Source organism: Sorex fumeus, unplaced genomic scaffold (genome assembly GCF_029834395.1).
Source record: "Sorex fumeus unplaced genomic scaffold, SorFum_2.1 ptg000048l, whole genome shotgun sequence".
NCBI classification, from domain to species: Eukaryota; Metazoa; Chordata; class Mammalia; order Eulipotyphla; family Soricidae; genus Sorex; species Sorex fumeus.
In genome coordinates, this window is record NW_026606105.1 from 12,322,210 (window position 1) to 12,339,707 (window position 17,498).

At 37.7% G+C, this 17,498-nt stretch overlaps 1 protein-coding gene and 1 pseudogene across 6 annotated transcripts in view; one reads left to right on the plus strand and one right to left on the minus strand.

The window, feature by feature from the left end:
• CALD1 (caldesmon 1) overlaps positions 1–17,498 on the minus strand; it is a 207,362-nt gene that overhangs the window by 138,960 nt on the left and 50,904 nt on the right. The gene's annotated exons all lie outside the window — the stretch shown is intronic.
• The window catches only part of LOC130032422 (meiotic nuclear division protein 1 homolog), a 41,672-nt pseudogene continuing 36,325 nt past the window's right edge, over positions 12,152–17,498 (plus strand).

Genomic DNA, 17,498 nt, shown 5'->3' on the forward strand with positions numbered 1-17,498 from the left:
AACCTGAATTTGTTTCATTCCAGTGTCTTTACATGACAGAACACTAGGATAGAAAGGTTTAGAGGTGAGGTTGGAGACAGAGAACAAGGGATAGAGTGCTTGCCTTGCATGCAGCTGACATAGGTTTGATTCCTGGTACCACATATGGTCCCCTGAGCACTGCCACGAGTGATCCCTGATCACAGATCCAGGAGTAAGCTCTGAGCATATCTGGGTGTGGCCCCCCAAACAAAACAAACCCACAACAACAAAAGAAAGGACAAGAGGATCTAAGAATTAAAGAAGCAGCAGCAGAAGAAGAATTAAAAAGGAAAAGAATAAAAAGAGAAAGACATTGAGCTGAATAGTTCCTGGAAAATCACCAAAGAGTTTTCAGCAGATATTATCTAGTTCTTACTCTTGGAGAACCTGGCAGGCTACTGAGAATATCCTGCCCGCACCGCAGAGTCTGGAAAACTCCCTGTGGTGTATTCAATATGCCAAAACCAAGTAACAATGACGGGTCTCATTCCCCTGTCCCTGAAAGAGCCTCAAATGTGGCACTTTCTAAAATTTCAGGGCTAGGATGAAGGAGACGTTACTGGTGCCCGCTTGAGGAAATTGATGAACAATGGGATGACAGCGATGAAAGATAAGAAAGAACCACTCTGGAATTGCTAGAGCAGTTCTATAACTTAGTGGTGGTGGCTGTGACACCACTGTGTGTATTGGTCAAAACTGGAAGAACCACACACTAAAAAAATGTTTTCTAGTCTAAAAATTTTATTTTGATGAAAATGAAAGCCAGAAAAAATAGGGAAAGGTCTTGGGGATACCATTTCAGTGGGGATGCTTGGAGAATTAATTATGAAACAAAATGGAGTTCGAAGAAGGCACATAAAACTGTAAATGAGTTTCAAATCATCTCTGCCCTGATTCAACTGAAATGAACTTGCCTAACTCTTGTTAAGTGATCAGAATAGGGTAGTTCTATCTGGAAAAAAGTAGCATGATTTAACATTTTAACTGATTTTCATACGGGAAAACTAAAACCAAACCCTATTTTATATACTGTAACTCTCCATCCAATTTCCAGATTGATTATGGCCCTGAATATGCAATCTTACATTTTAAAGCTTTCATAAAATAAAAGACAATATCTCCATGATTGTGAGATAGGCAAAGAATTGGTAAACAGAATATAAGATTTCTTGCATAAAGAGAAAAAATGGATAAGTTGTGTACATTATAATTAGAATGCATAAAGTGATTAACAATGCAAGTCATAGATTAAGAAAAATAAAAAAAATAGCAATGCAGATATCTGGCAAAGGATTAGTATCCAGAGCACACAAAAAATTGTACAAATCAAAATTTAAAACTATAAAGGACCAACATAAAAGTGAGTAAAGATTTCAAAGGGACATCATTAAAGAGGACACAAAAAGAGCCAATAAACTTATGAAAAGGGCTAAATTAGAAAAATTCAAAATACAACTAAACATCACTTGCATAGATGAAGTAAAAGACCAAGCAATTTAAAGTGAGCAACAGAACCCCAATGTACAGTTATGAGAACGTAGAATGGCACAATCCCTTAGGAAAAATACTAGGTAATATTAGCTAGAGCAGAATATTTACATACCCTATAATCCAGAAATATTATCCCTGGGGCTTTTTATGCAATCATACATATTTTTGCAAGAAGAAATTAAGTAGAATGCTTGTGGAAACACTATTAATAATAGTCACAAACTAGAATCATTTCAGTGTCAGTGTTTATCAGATGTAAATAAACTATTTTTTGGAGATCAACAAATGAAATATTGAATAGCAAGCAGAATGATCTAAGTATTGCTCAGGGAATGAAACTCAGAAACATGTTACATAATGAGAGACAGACACCATCTCCCCCAAATTGTCTAGAATTTCATCTATTAAATTCAAAGACAAAACTAATACTTGGTGATAGAAGACTGAACTAAGTTTAGCCTATGGAAACAGTGATTGGTTATAATCATGGAAAAGTGGGGGCAAGAAAACTTCTGGGTACAATATAATGCTTCTTTATCTAGGTGTTGATTATAACATTGAGTCCAACAATGTTCATCATGCAGTCCAACTATGATCTGTGCACTTTCTATGTGTGCATCAGTAGAAATTATTCATATACTATGTGAATAGAAAAAAAAATGAAGCCTAAGTCTGGAAAGAGAACAACAAAATGGAATTTATAAGCTCAGAATCTAAAAGTCATTGAAGTTCAAAATCCCTGGCCAAATATTATACTGCTATGAAGATAAGTATTATAAAGATAAAACATATAATGAAGTAATTTGTTATTTTTAAAAGGAAGTATAAATCAATGTGTTCTGTTTTGGGGGAGGGGATCATTGGGAAGGCTGGGATCAATTTGGCTAGATATTTCTCAATTGAAAGTCAACATTGAATTATTTACCTGTGAATTAGTAAATTTTCCATATATATTTTTGGGCTTATTATTTATTCAAAATGAAATATTGAATGTATTTGCAATTGGCCCATACCAAAGTTATTAAAATACAGGATGACTTATTTTAAGATGTCACATTACTTAACAGTTCATTTGGCCCCTTACTTATCAATCATCCTATGTCTCTTCTTGACTCTCAAACACAAACCTTCTCAAATCTATCTCCAGTTGCTCATGCAGACATCAGACCCTTGCACAAACTTTCTTCCTCATTTTGCTTTCTCTTGTTTCTTTTGTTTCATTCATTGACAATGCTGTGGGATTTTAAGGGTTAACTTCACATCTCTCCACGTGTCATTACCACCAAAGTTCCATCTCCCAAGACATCCCTCCGCACATTCTTCTCTCTCCCTCTTCTTGTTTCTCCCTGGGAACCACCACAGTTGAGTCTAGGAATTAGTTTTGTGGTTTCTTGACAGTTTGTTTGAATAATTCATCTGATAGTTTCATTTTTGTTTTCCTCTGTGTACCATGGATAACCTTTGTCCAGAGTCCAGCTTGTTTAACAGAGCTGTGCTTCCATATGGGTTCACATAACTTTGGGGGTTGTAGAAAATAATTATCTTACAATACACTTATGATTTGTTATCAGTAAATGTTTGATTTTTGGGGTACATCTATTTTATATAACTGACTTCATTTAGAAATTTCTAAGGTGAAAAGGGGTTATGAGTAGAAGAAGTAAAGACTAGATAAGAGGGACAACATGTACTAATAGGAGATTATATTGGGAATTTACCATGAGATTAAACATTTTCATTTTCTAGGTAGAAAGAAATGAAAACATATGTATACCAAAAACATGTACACAAATGTTTATAGCAACACTGTTCGTAATAGTCCCTAAATGAAACAAGTCTATTCATAAGCAAATATATAAACACAATGTGCTATATCCACAATGCAATATTATTTGGCCACAAAAAGCATGACACATTGATACATGGTACCACATGGCTAAAACATTGTGCTAAGTGAAAGAATTTTGTCATAAAAGACCACACATCATCTGATTCAGTCACGTTAAATGTCTAGAACAGGGAACAAAAAATAATGTATTGGATTTCCTTTTGGATGGTGAAAATGTTATGAAATTAATTGTTGAGCCATGTGGTAATTATATTTTTCATTGTTTGAGGGCCTATGAGACATTTTCCCAAGTGGCTGTACCATATTCTATTCCCACTCGAAGTGCATGAAGACTTAGTTTTCTACACCATTATCAGGCAAGATGACATTGCTATAATGACTAAAATCAATGTTATGGTATTGTGCACCTAACAACTTGCTAAACTGGTGGATTTGGAGCGTCTAGAGATGTGGATCTATGGTAGGGTACATGTGTGAGGCCCTGGTACTAATAGCTGGCACCACTCTGCATCATTCCATGTGGCCAGATGAGATCCTGAGCACCACTATAATAACAACAAAAATAAAAACAGAAGGGCAATGTTCATGTCAAGAATTTTTACCATTAAAGGGAAATGTGTTTGATATTTGCATGACTGAGACCTAAACCTGAAAGCTTTGTAACTTTTCCCACAGTGATCCAATAAATAAATTATAAAAAAAACAATATTTCAAACGATAATTCCAGAAAAAAAAACAACAAAAAAAGAATTTTTACCATTAAAAATTGGAAATTTATTACCTCTTAGATAAACAGAAATTAAATTTTAAATTTTCAGAGGCCCTGCGAAGATGGGAATCTTCATGTCGAAGAAGAAAACACTGTGGAAATATTGACATCTATGAAAGGGTAAAACCTTATTATTATCTTTTCTCTACTGATTTTAGCACAGTCTCTAACAGGTAGTATGTTTCATAAGTGTCAGTTTAACTAAATCAAGCCTTTTTAATCAGGTATACTTGTGATTTATAGATGTTCCTAGCAATAAAGTTGTTACTTGACAATTTTGGATATTCACAAAGAAACCGTGTACTTTCTGGGTCAGACTACAAGCAATGAAAGCAACTGGATTATTTATTCAAGTCAGTCAACTCAGCGGAAAATTCAAGCATGCTTTATTGGTTTAGTGAATTGACTTTCATGTCCCTATTATATAACAGGTACTTGTTTGTTGAAAATATTCTTGAATCTTTTTCTAGTATTAGTTTCAATCGTTGATTGAAATTTAAGTACCTAAGGACAGGACTGTATATCTCTTTCATGGAGCAGTTGTTTAAAGTGAGCAAAACACAAAGCAAATGAACACTTTGGAAAGGTCTTACTCCTGTTCTCCAGTTTATCACCAGCACTGACCACCTCTCTACTCCACCTGAGTTGTGTGCCAACACCTCATAGGAGCCTTAAGCTCAGTCGGTGGGAAGTAGAAGATGCTGACCTGCGCAATCTGGGCAGCTCTAAGACTCAGGGCTCAGATCAGAGTCCAGAATCAAGTTGCCCTACCTAAATAACCAAAGCTGGAATCATCAATGTGCCAACTCTGAAAATACTTATTCACTGAAGTCATTTATCTGCATTGCAAAGCAAGTCCACCGCTGCCTATCTGCAAACATACCAAAGGAGTAGTTACGGAAGGTTACAATCTTGTGGATGAAACACAGAGACCTTTGCACAAGAAAACTGGTAAAACATCACCCTCACTGTGTCTGTTCATCATCACCCGATCGGTTTGTTATTGTCTTGGAAACTGTGAACCTCAGCAAAAACAGCAAAATAACAATGCACAGGGGACCATTTTGAGCCCCGGGCCCTGGGAAGGGCCAATGGAATTCCTCTGATCAGTCTCCTTTTGACTTTTCCCATAGACCTTGCTTCTGCACTGAAATTTCTGGAATGCTTGGTTGGGACCAAGTGATTGGTCACAGGGCAATTACATTTCGTCATCAAGGAGATCAGCCCATGTGACCTGCTCTCCAAGTGACTGATGGTATCACAAATGGATTAAGAGTACAAATATATGGCACTTTTTACAGTCAGAAGAACTCTTACATCCCTTCTTTCAAATGGCTTTTATGGTAGCAACAGAGGTCTGTAGGATGATTAATTGCAACATTTAATGAATGTGACTTAGGTCTTAGAAGTTAAGTGGTTTACCCAAGTCCTTTCAGTTTGCAGTAGGTAGATCATACCAATTATCTCTATTTGGTAACTAAAAAACCCAAGTTTACCAAGCAAAAGCTAAGTTTTCCATTCTAGGGCAAATTGATCAATGACATGTTTCTACTCAAACTGCTACCCTGGGCAAACAAATTTCAAAAGAATAATATCAAAATGAATTCTTTGTGGGCCTTGTAATTTGCTTCATAATTGCAGTAAGCACATAGAAAGAATATGTGGCAAGAGTGAAATCTTTTAAATTGCAGTCCTAACCTCAAGGTCCATGAAAATGAAGATAGATCTACTCAGGTCCTCCACAGACTGAATTTCCACAGTCACAGTAAGTCTCACCATACAGTAACCTGAAGTTCTGTAGGGTTTTCTAATTAAAACATTAAAAAGGATTCAAGTTTACAGCTGTGAACTTGGCTCTCAGTTGTATTCACGGACTCTGGTTTGAGTGGAAGAAAAAAGGTCTACATGTGTGTATTCTCATTTGGAAATTTTTCCTCGAATATCATTGCTTTTACCTTTGTGAAGAGGAAAAAATTATATGAGATATTGTTTAATTTTTGGAGTGTGTGTATATGGTGGTTGGTGTGGGTAGTGGGCAGGGGATTAGGCCATACCCAGTAATGCTGAGGGCTTATTCCTGGCTCTGTACTCAAAGGTCACTCCTGGCAGTGCTCTGGGGACCAGATGTGGTTCTAGAGATCAAACAGGGGTAAGCTGTATGCAAGGTAACCCCTGCGCTATTTTTCTGACCACAGGTACCCTTTTCTATAATTTCTATAATATGAGACAAACATTTAGGCCCAGTTTGGATTTTTATTTCTGACTATCAAACAGAAGTTTCTAAGAACACAAAGAGATAGTGAGGAGACCTCTGCCCTCAAGAGCTATCTAGTGGTAAAATAAGTCTTTAACTATTTATCTCCTCTATTTCTTTGATTTTAATCTTGAGTTTTTCTTTTTTAAAAAAAATTATTAGTGAAACACCATGAGGTACAGTTGTAGACTTACAAACTTTTGTGCTTGGGTTTCAGTTATACAATGATCGAATACCCATCCCTCCACCAGTGCCCATTTTATTGAATCACTGTGAGAAAGTTATAAGCTTTCATGTTTGGGTTACAATCACACAATGATCAAACACCCATCCCTCCACCAGTGCCCATTTTCTTTTCACATGTATTGCGGTAAGAAAGTTTCACATGAAACCTGACCTCTTAATTTCTTATTTACTTCTGTATCCCCAGTGCCTTGCATAGTTCTGAACATCTATTACTTTCACAATAAATATATTAAGGGAATAAATAAATGAGGTCCCTGGATGCTCAGATCTTTCCATTTTTAAATCTTGATTCATTATCAGTCTTCTAACTGGACCAGATTGAAAACTGACATACAAGGTCATTCAGAACCTCATTTAGGCCTGGTATTGACATTTTCATTTGCAATTATATTAGATGGTCAGTGGTAATGTAAACAATATCCCAGCTTTAATCTGTCTTAACCACAAACTTAAACCATGCTAACCTTTTTAAAAAAGTATGTTATTAACCAAATGGAGGATGGAATGAAGATACAGATGGATCAGTGAAACCCATTTCCACATTAATACAATATTTCAAGTTGAACATATCATAATAAATTTATGTCCAAAGGAAAACATTTTTTAACCATAGCGATTGATACGTCTATTCATATGCCAACAAAAATACTAACAGAAACCTCATGAGGTTTAACATTTATTGCTGACTATATTGAATAAAATGAAAAAGATAAATTAATTCAATAAAACCTTTGGGAAATTGCCATCCAATAACTGTTGGGCAACTCTTTTCTCTCTTTTGAAATGGCATAAAGTTCTAAGTTTACGCAGATACAATTACGCTGCATATTAAGGCTGTGTAGAGTTGATTTTTCTAACTATAAAATGTAAATTGCAGCTTTATAAAGAAAAGTTCAAAAAGAAGCTTTTCAGAAAATAGAGCAATTCTTCTGTATTTGGAACATGAAAGTGTGATGCTGACAAATTACTGTGAAAGAATGAAAACCAGGATTCCAGAGATAGTTGATTCCCAGTTATTTCATCTGATTCCCCAGCCCCACCAGAGTAAGCCCTAAGCACAGCTAGGTGTGGCCCCCAAACAAACAAACAAACAAAAAATAAAAAAAGAAAGAAAGGAAAAGAAAAAAACAAATGACTATAAATAACTTAAAACAACTATGCTTACATACAAATATCCTAGAACCTTGAGTAGAGCTACAATACTGGAAGAGTGAAAGAGATTTAAAAGAGGAAAACAAAATTAACTAGCACTTAAATATAGAGACTCTACATATATGTAAGTTGTTTGGAAAATGATTTTCTTCTCTCTCCCCTCTTCCCTCCTTTCTCTCCCTTTCCTCCTCCCCTTTCTCTACCCCCATTCTCTCCTTTCATTTCCTGATGTGGCTAAAGAAGGAAAAATTCAGGAATGAAAATTAAAACCATTCTTATGTTTTTGGCTGTTTCAGTTTTTCAGAGCTGGGATTGAACTCAGGGCCTCACATATGGAAGGCAAGTGATCTACTCCCAAGACACGTCCCAAGCCCATTTTTCGGCTACTAGAATTCAATGGAGAAAAATCTAGGCTTTGATTATGAACTCTCTGAGTGAGTTGTTCCATTGTACTGTTGTATATGCCGAGAGCATCGCAAGAAGTCCTCAGCAATTTTCCACCAACAAAGTGAGGGACTGATGATTTTTCAGGCTGCTTTTGTTTCTATTTTACCTTATTGCAAAACATCCCAAATCTTTAAGGTCAGAGCAATGTTTGGGTGTCATATGGATATAATTTTTGTTATGAAAAATATACAAATATGTATTTGATTATAGATAACTTTGAAAAATATATGTATATGGACTATTCCTGAGAGTTTGGTTTACTCCAACTCACACAGACCTCAAGGGCTGCTATGTTTTCTTTCAGACATATATAAAACAACAATTAAGTCTCATTTAATTATTCCCCACCCTGAGATTGCTTAATAATTGCAGTGTATGTCCTTCTAGCTTTTGGGGTAATGACATACATGATTATCTTTATTTATTTATCTTGATTGAGGCGCCCACTCAACAGTGCTCAGAGCTTACTCCTGGTTCTGTGCTCAGAGATCACTCCTGGCAGGGCTTGGAGGACCTTATATAGGCTGGAGATCAAACCTGGGTTATCTGCATTCAAGGAAAATGCCTTTCCCCTATGCTATATCTTAAGAAGTATAATTATCTTTAAAGAAAAATTTAATGTTATATATTCATTTTTTTAACTTACACATATTTTCTACCATAGGGAAGGGGTTGAAACATACCTGGTGGTATCTGGAAGTATTCAGGGAACCATATGTGGTACCAAGGACTGAACTGGGTCCAAGTGCACATAAGACAAGCACATGAATTCTTGTGGTATCTCTCCAGTCCTCCTACCATTCTTTTAACATGACTGTAACATTATGGTTTTTATGACCATTTCTTTGGTTCTGTTAGACCAGGGATTCTAAACTTTTCCCACTTGTGACCCAGTTTTTCCTGAGAACTTCTTAGGAGACCACTGATATGTAGATAAGAGGTCTACAAATTACAATATATTGATAGTAGTTAATAAAGGAATTTATTTTGAAATACATTTTTTAAAAAGTTATGTGACCCTATATGTGTGGAAATCCACAGTTTAGGAATTTAGGTTTTAGAAGATATCAAGTTTGGTCAATTACCAGTCATGCTGGGATGCATGTGTTTACTTCTTGGACATAAAATTTTATCCCTAAATTTTCACGTTTTTGTTTCCAGTTTCTAAATAAGATGGAGGGTTTAGGAACTCCTGGGGAATGAAACTAATCATATTTTCTTTCTTTGAATTCTTATTTCCTGATATCAGTGGGAGAAGCCAGAACTGCTGGGACCATAGAGCAAATCAAATTATTTATTGTTGAGTTACAGTAAATAAGAACAAGACAAAAGACTAAATACCTCTACTGTCATTACTTCACTGTCAAGATTATAGAAGTGTCCTCCAAATAAACTACCTTTAACCTCCTAATTTTTAAGATTGGCCATTTTGAACCTTGATAGAATGAGATCATATCCAAGGTGTATCAAATTAATGATTATACAGGCCAGAGAGATAGTACAGGTGTAAGGTTCTTGTCTTTCATGTGGCTGACCCTAGTTTGATGACTGGTGCAGCATATGGTCCCCAGAGAACCACCAGGAGTGACCCTTGAATACAGAGCCAGGAGTATTCCTGAACACCACTGGGTGTGACCCCAAAATAAAAAATGAACAGAAATCCAATTAAACAATTACAATAAGATACATCATATGTAGATACACAGTGAAAGGAAAGAGGAGAGTAAATAGTAATATTGAAGCAAATCATGACATCACAGGAAGACCATGGGTGGTTTGAGAAGGTTTACTAAGAGAAAACTTAAGGGCTATAGTGTGAGTACCCTGAGGATAGTGATTATCCCTGAGATCTTCCTCCAACTCACACAAACTTCAAGGGCTGCTCCTTTTTCTTTAATCAAACAGAGCATAATTGAACATTGTCCATGACCCCTAAGTCTTTTCCATCTTAACACAAGAAAATCGCAGTCGCATGATTACTTGAACCCTAAACCTGGTATTCCCTCCATTCACATCCATCACTCCTCATGCAATTAACTAGTAAATTAATCTGGTGGTTCTCCTATTAGAACAGTTACTTACAATGCTCCATTTGTCTTTTCAATGCTACTACCACCACAAGCCCAGTCACTGTCTCTCAGGAAGACTATTTCAAAAGTCTCCTTGATGGTTAATATCTCTCCCCAAATCTCTGGTTTTGCACAAATAATGACCATTATAAAATCTCAGTCTGATTACATCGCAGCCCTGCTTCAATATTTCAATACCTTTATCATGCATTTAATATACATACTTACTATGCATGTCATATACATACACGAGATAAGAAATATACATATTTCAATGCCTTCATAGTGCACTTAATACACAGATTTTATTTCTTACCACAACCTATATATAATCTGACCCTGCCAAGATCTTCATATTATTATACAGGCCAGAGAGATAGTACAGGTGTAAGGTTCTTGTCTTTCATGAAACAACATGAGGTACAGTTGTAGACTTACAAATTTTTATACTTGGGTTTCAGTTATACAATGATCAAGTACCCATCCCTTCACCAGTGCCCATTTTCCACCACCATGCGTCCCAGTATCCCTTCCACTCCCCCATCCCCCCCCCCCCCATTCCACCCTGGCCAAGAATAGTACCAGGAATTCAGGAATTTTGCTCCATGGCTTGGAAGTCAGCCACACATGCTTGGGGAAAAGGGAGCTCAGATAGAGAAGGGAGCACCAAATAAAGAGTGTTGGGCGGATCCTCCCAGGATGGGAGAAACATGCTGAAAGTAGACTGTAGACCAAACATGGTTGCCACTCAATGCCTCTGCTAGTTTTCTTAAAGAAGGTATATTTCCAGGGGGAGTTCTGAGTATTTTTAATTTTCCTGTAAAGGGAGCAGTAGGTCAAGTAAGTTTGGGAGTCTTTGGTCTAAATGAATAAATTTAGAAGCAATATATGGATGAATTTTTTTTCATCCCTCAAAGCAGAATAAAGTAAGTTATGAATGCAGGGAACAGAGTGATACTAAAGCAACCAGCTAAATAATTTAAAAGTTATTTTCTTTACAGTTACAACTCTTCACCTAAAGAGAGTAAAAAGACAAAAATATATTTTTCACAGTCATTTTGGATCATGCATTATCTCAGTTGATTCTCATAAGAGAGTATCCCGAAAGTATCTGGAGAGCTACTGAGAGTATCCCGCCCACACGGAAGAGCCTGGCAAGCTTCCCATGGCACATTCGATATGCCAAACACAGTAGCAAGTCTCACAATGGAGATGTTACTAGTGCCTGCTTGAGCAAATCGAAGAACAACAGGAGAATAGTGCTACAGTGCTACCCAATTCACATTCTGTACAAGGTCCTCTGTGCTTGGTGACGAACAAGTAGCATTAAAGAGAAGAAATCTTGAAAGGAAATATTCTATCTCCATCTGCCATCCCTGGAGGTAGACAGTATATCATCTTCATTTGACAAACAATGAACTTATCCAGCATCTATGATTACTCAGAATACTCAAAATATGAATGCAAATGCAGATTTTCTAACCCAAGGGACTCAGCCAGTGGAGGATCATGGACTAGTGTGTGATTTTGTTCTGATTTCCCTCCACAGCATCTGAGATAAGTTTTGTTGGACTTTTACTAAGGAGATTCAACTTTAAAATGAGAAACAAATACCCTGATAGTTCCACGTTTTCCAGTTTAAAAATTGGGTTTTAGCTTCAACTGCTATTTCTAATTTTGGGAGATAAGATTTTGCTTTTATTTCCAGCTATATTTGAGAATATACTTCGAGCCACATTTATCTCTATTCCTTTTAAACCAGTTTTTTTAAAAAAGGCTCTTAAGTAAACTGCTGTGGTACAGACCTACTCAGACACCAGCCGTGATATTGGCTTATTTCCATATAACCTAATATGGCTAAGAAAATGTTTGACTGGAACAGTGTGCAGATTGCCAAGCTTCACAAGTTTTTAGTAAGAAAAGTGCCAAGACGTTTCTGTTGAGAGGTAATGCAATCTTAGCCCAGAGAGACTGCAGTCTCTCTAACAGCAATGGGACCAGCAAGAGCACCCAGGTAGATCCTTGCCCCTTTGCCCATTCATTGGAGATAAGTGAAAAAAGAGAGCTTCGCCCTTAACATACTCTGGTGATAGTCTACCACAAATAGTGCCTGTCTTGGGTTCTAAATTTGCACAATTACTGAGGACACCCAGTTCACATCCTGAGCGACAGCACAGCGGGTAGGGCATTTGCCTTGCATATGACCGATCCAGGTTCAATTCCTCTGCCCCTCTCATAGAGCCCGGCAAGCTACCAAGAGTATCCCGCCCACACGGTAGAGCCTGGCAAGCTTTCCGTGGTGTATTCCATACACCAAACACAGTAACAAGTCTCACAATGGAGACGTTACTAGTGCCTGCTTAAGCAAATTGATGAACAACTGGAGAACAGTGCTACAGTGCTACTCAATTCACATTCTGTACAAGGTCTTCTGTGCTTGGTGACAAACAAGTAGCATTAAAGAGAGGAAAGCATGAAAAGAAATATTCTATCTCCATCTGCCATCTCATGTCACTGTGGACTTGATATCCTCCTCCCCAAACAGCACCTCTGATGTTCCCATTTCCTCTCACTTCCTGTCCTCTGAGACATTTCACATCATCAGCATTAGCTGAAATGCCACCCTTTATCTCACTGCAAATACAACCAACAGTCACCACGTCTACAAATTCTATTTTAACTATTTTGGTCACCAGGGCCTTCCTGCTTCCATTGTCATTGGCCTTTCCAACCTTCACATTTTTGTGCTTGGTCCATTACAATCGTCACCTGTCTGGCAATTTCTTTTATTGTCTTAAGGCATGAGGAAAAGATTTTGAAGTTAGAATTCTGAATTTGCCACATATGGACTGGGTGACTTTTGCACACTGTTAAATTGAAACATCAACCTTACCCTTGCTGTGGGCATTCCATAAGATCATACTGAGCAAGGACTGGCATCAAGAAAATACCCTGCAAATATCATCCAGCCTGATCTTCTGCCTGATCTCCCTTGATTCTGCCCAGAGGTGCTGGATTCTTTTCCCCAACTATATACTTAGATATTAAAAAAGGAAAATATACAGCCATTGACCCCTGACATTTGCCCTGCTCCATGAAGAGGACAGTCCTGCCTGAAAATCTAGTTTTTTTAAAGAAAAAAAATGCTCAAAGTATTGCTTCTTAGAGTTATTAAAGCCTAAAAGACAGTGAACATAATTATTTTTGTTGAGTTAAACATCTTGACTTTGGCCGGAGTAATAGTTCAGCGGGTAAGGTGCTTGCATTTGCTTGCAACCATCCTGGGTTCATTCCCTGGCATCCAATATGTTCTCCCAAACCTGCCAGGAGTAATTACTGAGTGCAGAGCCAGAAGTAACTCCTGAGCTTCACCCAACCCTCTTCCCCCTTCCAAAAAAAAAAAAAAAAAAGCAAACCCATTAAAATAAACAATCTTGACTTTCCTTTATGTTTGTAGAAGGTGAATGTCTCCATTGACTCAAAAACCACCAGGGGGAGAACTAAGGCCAAGAGCTAAAAGGCTATTTTTTTTTTTTAACCCCTCAGCCAGGTCAGTAACTCTCTTCTCACCAACCCTCTTCCTCTGTCAGCTTCTGATCACCTCTCTTTATAATCACATCTAAGATTTCATTTTAAGCCATGATCCTGTCTGGGCTGCTCAGAAATGTCTTTGTCACCTCCAATTATTCATCAAATTCTGTTTCGTACAGTGACTTCAGTGAACTGAGATGGAAAAGAACGTTGCCACAATCCGGGGAAAGCAAGAAAGGCTGGACTGAGGTGTAAGAAGGAGACAGGAGTTTGGAGCTAAAGGTATTAGAAAAACACAGGCATCCCAATATATGACTCTTTCTTGGAGATTTTCAGAAATACTGAGTTGCTGGCCCAGATCATGTTATTGGATATGAAAGAAAAGAGTAATCCAGAAAGAACTTGGCCTATCGAGGTTACATACTTATGAACAATTAACAAACCATATGAAAACCACATTACTTAGAAAAATGTCTATCATTACCACTTATTTTTAAGTAATTCAGACAATGGTTACTGGTGAAAAGTACTGATGATATATATATCCGGTCACGATCATGGTCTTCCGGTTGTTCATCGATTTGCTCGAGCGGGCCCAGTAACATCTCCATTGGAGACTTTGTTGTTACTGTGTTAGGCATATTGAATATGCCACGGGTAGCTTGCCAGGCTCTGCCATGCGGGCAAGATACTCTCAGTAGCTTGCCTGGCTCTCTGAGAGGGGCGGAGGAATCGAACTCGGGTCGGCCATATTGCCTGCGTGCAAACACCCTACCGCTGTGCTATCGCTCCAGCCCTCCTTAGCGCAGTAGGCAGCACGTCAGTCTCATAATCTGAATATATATCCGATTATATAAATATATATATATATATTTATATCTGATTCTAAGTTCTGGTGACTACTAGTCATGGGACCCAAGGCAAGTCACTAACCCTGCAGGTTTTAATCTTCTCATTAAAGGATAAATATGGATGAGAAAAGCTTGCTATGTCATGATTCGATAGGCTTCAGTACCCAGGAAAGTCTTCACAAAGAAGATGACTCTTAGAGAAGACTTAAGATTCCAGTAACTAGAAGGGTAAGATATAAAGCAATGATAAAGTCATTTGAGCAAAAGTATACCAGTTGTGTGCAATGGGTTAGGTTAATGATGTCCTGGGATGCTGATTTTATACTTTATTCTTTGGAGTGGCCAATAAAGACTGGGTTATTTTAAATATAAATACTAGTTTGTGCGGATTCAAAATGAATATAAAAAACGAGATGGAATAAGAAGGTATGGAACAAAAGGAAACGTCTAAGACCTGATTTATGAGAGCAGCAGTGAAACTTTGGAGCAAAAGTTAGTCTATCTGGAAGTATGTATCTCTTTCTGCCCAACATAATCCAGTCTCTTCTGGTTGGTCTGTAGAGGGATTCTCTTTCAGTTGCAGCATTCTGCCTCTGGCCTCTGGGTCTATGAATTGTGCTACTAATGACTAATAAGTCATTTGGGAGATGAAGCTACAGGAAAGGCCAGGACCATTTTTTATTGTAAGTATAAAATGATATGGGGTTATTATGTGATTAGAAGCCTTTACATTAATTGCATAATTGAATACAATTTTGTAAATTGCACAAACCAACTCCAAATGACCATTAAAAAATCAAATATCCACTTTATTCTGAAAGAATAGACATAACCTTCTGCAAATCTGAAATTTAGGCTTATTACTTTCTGCTGTCTAAAGTAAAATATACAAATTTCTTTCAATCCTCTTCATGCTTACATCTTGTGTAATAAAAGACCTCAAACTACCTCAATTACTCATTAAAATCAAGCTTTGAAAGAGGAAATCCAAAATTAAGTTTCTAGTATTACTATAAATAGAGTTGGCAAAACAATTTGCTTTAACACGTGCACACAGTATCCTCTTAACAAGGCAAGGAGCTAGAATGATATGGAACTGGAACTGAAGATTAGGTGTATCTAAGTGTAAAAATCCATCCGCTTCCTACTAACCTTGACTGTCTTCTAACAAATGTGTGTTGCATTACCCATGCTCTTCCTCTATTCCTCTCCCCACCTCTACTCATTAGCAAAAAAAATTAGTGCTGAATGGTAATAGTTCCAAGTCAAAAAAAAAAAAGTAGATAAACCAACTGTTGGATAACATTGGGTATTGGATAACATCGGGTTGTTCTTGCTCCTCTCACAGGGATCTCAGGTTTATTGAGCCACTTCCCCAACAGTGCCCCTGAGGCACACCCAATTCCATCAAGCACTAACAGTCCTATTCTGCTTTTCTCTTTCCTTTATGTCATTTGCATGGTTTATTTAGCAATGTCCTATTTTTTGCATAGACACAGGAAGACAGTTCATGCTATGCTTTTGCAACATGGGAGTTAATTGACTCCAAATAATGTTTACTCCTGGGCATCCATATTTACTTGAATTCAGCCTCAGTTGCCTTAGTTCCTAGCACTCCAAAAACACGGTCTTGATAACGGGACTAGATAGACACAAGACAGGCTGTAAGCTACCCTGGCATCGAAAGGAGATAAGCTAAGTGCCATAAGTATAATAAGTTAAGAGCATGGTCATGGACAAATTCTGTCATCACCCAAAAAGAAGTAACTGAATAAGGACCCTGCTGGGGTTAGGAAAGACTTACCTGGCCTGAGGACTGTGGTCTGGAATAGATAGTGAGATGTCCCCAGGAGAGCCAACCTTTAAGTATAGTATATCTCTTACTGTGTTCATACAAAATGATATTGCTAGAAATATTATAAGAAGTTAATTTACTATGATTGTCTAAATGGATTACTAGCTGAGGAAAGGAGAAAGTGATACACCCTGGATGGAATCCCACCCTTGAGCGAATCTCCTAGTAATCTGGAGTGTTGAACCCTCAGATAAGATTTACTCCTTGAGTTAATCTCCTGAAAGAGTGGCTTTACATCTGTTTGTTGTTATGATAACGTTCAACTCCACCTTTCTGTATCCCCACGCTTCATGATTTCTATATAACTATGCTGTGAGGGGTCACAGGGGACTAGAAAGTCCATGACTAGAAAGAGGATTTGAACTGAGACTTTGGGACTTTGGGACTTTGGGGACTAGAAGAAGTACTAGATGACGATGATGACTGGAAGTAGATGACTATGAGATTATGACGAGTTGAGAGGAGGAAGAAGATATAATGAAAGAGAGAACTTTGAGGTCTATGAGGAGACTAAGATGATGGAACTATGATGACTGGGACTACTACCAAAATGACTAGGCCAGGGAGGAGAGAGAAATAAACTGACTGGTCCTGTTTCTTTCCCACCCCCACTACACTCCCCACCAACTCCCCACTTTGTCCCTCACCATCGTCTGGCCTGTGAAGGCGACTCTCGGCCACCAAATGCTCGAGTCTCATGTGCCCAGGCACCTTTTCCTTGGAAACTCACAATAAACCTCTTCACATAGTAGGAAGCAAACTTTTAGAATAGATCAAGTGCTGGTGCCAGGCTGAGAATACATGTAGATTCAAGAAAAGACATTACTGGATGATAGATTTAAAAGAGCCTTTGAAGTAAAGGTAGGGTTGGTGTAGGGGGTTTTCTTGGGGTGGGGGGGTGGAAGGCACTTGAGAAATGACTCCTGGAGCTACTGGATCAAAATGAAGTATGCTTCAAGGCTA